Source organism: Octopus bimaculoides, chromosome 13 (assembly GCF_046866305.1).
Source record: "Octopus bimaculoides isolate indiv1 chromosome 13, ASM4686630v1, whole genome shotgun sequence".
NCBI classification, from domain to species: domain Eukaryota; kingdom Metazoa; phylum Mollusca; class Cephalopoda; order Octopoda; family Octopodidae; genus Octopus; species Octopus bimaculoides.
Window position 1 is genome coordinate 12,645,378 of NC_142940.1, and position 4,465 is coordinate 12,649,842.

Here is a 4,465-nt window from a genome sequence, read left to right on the forward strand (position 1 = left end):
AGATAGTAGACTATATGATTGTTCACCTGTTTCAGTGTTTCATTGTTGGTAGCTGATAGACCAAGTCTACTAAATTAATTTATGAGCATATTAAATGTCTTTAAGATGACAAACCATGTAAATCATATTCGGAAAACCAAGAAGGGAATGCGATAATATATACACATACACACAGACACACACGTAAATGCATGCATATATGTATACATACATACATACATACATACATACACACACACACATATGCATACATTCAGACATAAATGCACATATATTTGCTTGTATGTAAGAAGTGTTTCCAGAAACAATGTAAAACGAAAGCAACAAAAATGATTTCACTGTGAATGTATTAGGAGGGGAAAAATCTACGTTTTGGGAACTTGTCACCTCTCATGATGGGTAAAAATGTCGAAAGAAATAGAAATCAACATTGAGTCACAAATGATGCATCCAGGAATGACAGAACGTATGTGAGTATATGTGGTGCTTTTCAACAGTAGAATCGAACATGTACTATGGGAAATAAACGTGATAAGTATTAGAGCGTGTAGTGAAGACTCGTACATATGAACTGAGTACGAGTCATTTTAAGTATATGAATTTGAATGTATGATCGATTGTAAATTTAATTGTTTGAGTAATATTGTATGCGAGTGTGAGATGTTATGTTAGTGTAATAGCGAAGAATAAATATCTAGCGGTACGAATGAGTTATGATGATATGTGGTGATATAAACGAGGTTTGAACGTGATATTATGGTGGATGGATTTTGAGCTGTAAAAGCACTTCTGGGTCAAGTGTTTGGGAGTTTTTCCTGTGTTCGTGTATTTTTGAGGGCTGATTTATCGGAAAGCAAGCAAGCAGACTATTGATACTGTATAGGATAGATATGTTCAAGCGGTAGATTACCTGTTGATCTCGACTAAGCCGAGAAACGGGAGAATCATGGTTTTGCATGATTTCAAAAGCAACTTCAGCGATATTAAAGGAGGAATGGTAGGAGAAATTAGAGACGGACTACAGGATTGAGAAACTCGGTTTTTGTTGTCTCTGAAGCGCAGAAAACTTTTCATGATACTGAGAAACAGTCTTTGACCAATTTTGTAGACAACGCTTGAAACATCGCTTTGATATAGCTAGATGATTATCTTTCTCTCGCAGCCTCGCTCTTTCTCTTTAGCAGCTGTCTTCCACACGTCCTCTTGGGATATTTCCTCTCTCTTGATTTCCAATACTTCTATTATATCTACTTGATACTTTGACACTCTAAGTTTATTGCCAATAATGTTTCAGTTTTCCTCGTGGCAAACCAATATATTACTTATAAAATTTCTTATACACTTTTATAGATTACGTCTCTGCAACTGATCTAAGTTGCATAATTTCTGTACTTGAAATAGTGATTGTTGTCTTTGAAATAAATTTAGGAACTGATATAAGCAGTGGTATCGATATTAGAAGTCTTCATATGCAGGGCGTCTCCAAAGAATACTCATGCAAATTTAATGATTATATAATTAGTATTTATTAAAATGCATTTCCTTTTACGTTTTTTTTAATTTGATAGAATCGACAGGCAGGATGTATTAATTTTTGAACGCCTGTTTTCAAACTGATAACCGTTCTAGACCAGTCAGTATTGCTAATGCGAAGCAATCGTCAAAAATATTTCGTTCGTACTAAAGCTCATTCACGTTCAATGACTAGCATGAATGCGTCGTCCGTTCTCCCTTTTGTACTGTAAAATTTATTTCTTAAGTAATTCCATAAAATACTTAGTGGTATGTGTGTGTTTGTGTATGTATACATTTTCCGCAAGATCCTAGAGTGAATATACGGCGTGTAATATATATACACACACTCAAAAATACACACACACACACACACACACACACACACACACACACACACATGAATACATATGTGTGTGTGTGTGTGTGTGTATGCATGTATGCATACACGTAAAGTTATAGATATATACACGAGCACAGAAATGTATGAGTGAGGGTAGGTGTAAGCGTTCGGTAGCACATCAATAACTGTATGCACGAAGGTGTTGGTGGTTTTCATTTGGCGAAACAAAAATAGAGGAAATTCAAGACATACCTTCGGTTCATTGTTGTTTGACAAATGTTTCTTGCGAAAAATAGGAAAAGGCGTCTACCGTAGCTCTGTCATTCGTTGCGAATCTTTTGTTCACTTACATTCGTGATTAAATATATGGAAGTTTGTATTAAATATCTGAACATATTCACCCAGTATATATATACATATGTGTGTGCGCGCGCGCGTGTGTGTGTGTGTGTGTGTGTGTGTGTGTGTGTGTGTGTGTGTGTGTGTGTGTGATAGGAAGAAATGACATTAATATAGGATTGCCTTGATTATAAACAATCGTCAGACTGCTTAGAGGCAGATTAATACAAATGCGCACATCGACACAAACAGAAACATAGAAGCAGACACACGGAAACACACACGCAAAGGTATGCTAAATAACAACTAGAATTAAGCTACTTAACTATGAAAAGAAAATCGAGATTACATGGCTGATTGTAATAGTGATATTACATATTTATATATACGTATGTATATGCTGTCTGTGAGCGTGTATATATATATATATATATATATATATATATATATATATATATATATATATATATATATATATATATATATATATATTGTAGAAGGAGCATACGTAGGCTATCAATAAAAATTCCAAAGTATAATTTAAAGCACACAGCGAAATATATATACATATAGATTTATAAATAAATTAGTAATATTACATGTAAAAGTTATATGTAAAAAACTATGCATCATGTACGTTGGTTTCAGGTACCGAATGAAGAAGTGACAAATAAAGAGACTAAAATCTGAGGTAAGGGCTTCCAAAAAGAGCTGTTCCAATCGATTAAGAATTTGTTGTTTAATATGAAATGGCGGATGAGAGTTCAAAATTTGAAAATTCAGGGGTACATAAATTTGGTGAAATGTTATTAGATAAATATACAAATTCGCGTGAATTCGGGTAAAGGATTTCATCTACAGCCTTTTCAGTGGTACATTAAACATATAGATGGCGTTTTAAGTATTCCATATACAAAAACATAATTCCTCCGCATCAGGATGGTTTCCTTCGTGATGTAATCTTACATGGTAATAATTTGATAGATTAAAAAAGGAGAACTTTTATTTTTTTAATAAATTTTCAAAACTCATATGCAAATGATAATATACTGCCAAGAATGGAAGGATCTAACGTTCATAATCAAGAATTCAAATATTAATATGATAAGTTTTAGTAGATGTAGTAACCAGATCTATTTCTATATGTCCTTAGAAATGTGGAATAGAACTTATGGGTATATTTTTTTTATTATTAGTATGTTTACAGAGCTCATATATCAGTGATAGTATACTAGCAAGAATAGAAGGATCTAATATTCTCGGCAAAGACATTCAAATACTAGTAAGATGAGTTTTAATAGATTTAGTTAGTCGTTCTAATTCTGTGTCCTTATAAATGTTGAATAGAACTTATGGGTACATAAAGGAATCGCATCTGAAAATTTCTGCAGCATATTAGTATTAAGTAATTTTACAATTGAATACGATTCGCTCATACATAATTTGCATCTGTCCGATCCATTACTAAACAGGGGAGCGCTGACAATTATGACCCATGATAGTTTATACGTTTCTCGAGCAAAGCTATTTAAATTGTGGTTGATTAGTGCTAAGGTTATTTAATGGGCCTAATTTCCCTAAATCTACAGAATTGTTAGAAGTGGTATACACCATCTTCATTTTAAATTTTGTATATAATTAATGCTTTGATCAAATCCGTTTAATTTCTCTCTGTTTGTCACTTTTCCATTCGGCACCTGAAACCAACGTACATGGTGCATAGTTTTTACATATAACACTTACATGTAATTTTATTTATTCATTTATACATTTATATCTATATTTACTTTGTTGAGTGCTTGAAATTATGTTTTGGAATTTGTATTGATTGCCTAGAAGTGCTCCTTCTATAATTTCTCTTATCCTTCCATTTCGCTCGCAACGAGTACTTCTTAATACAGTCAATATATTGTGAAATGTACTTAAAAGCATACTTTATAAGAAACTAAATGTATAAATATATATAACTATATAATAATATATCATAATAATATGCATATTCCGATTTAAAGCGACATTTATATATAAACAATTGACTGAAAATTGATGAGCTAACATAGACCCGAATCGAACACACAAATCAGCGCTTACAAGGCTCCTTGCGCATCCGCAATTAGTAATACTACACAAATATGCACGGGATATATATATACTTGTTTATGAAATGAACTTTAAATGTATGAATATAATCGTTGTAGGAGAACATGCAAGTCTATGGGCACTGTCGCCTTCCTCTAGATCCAGCAATTAAAAAGTCTAAAAAAATGTATG

The 4,465-nt window shown here is 32.7% G+C and overlaps 1 long non-coding RNA gene across 3 annotated transcripts in view; it reads right to left on the bottom strand.

Annotated features, from left to right (window-relative positions):
- Window positions 1–2,322, bottom strand: part of LOC106883779 (uncharacterized) — a 373,449-nt gene extending 371,127 nt beyond the window's left edge. For all 3 annotated transcript variants that reach the window (XR_008265360.2, XR_001411157.3, XR_008265361.2), the window contains exon 1: window positions 2,108–2,322. This is a non-coding gene — a long non-coding RNA (uncharacterized LOC106883779). The remainder of the gene's footprint in view (window positions 1–2,107) is intronic.
- Window positions 2,323–4,465: the final 2,143 nt, after the last annotated feature.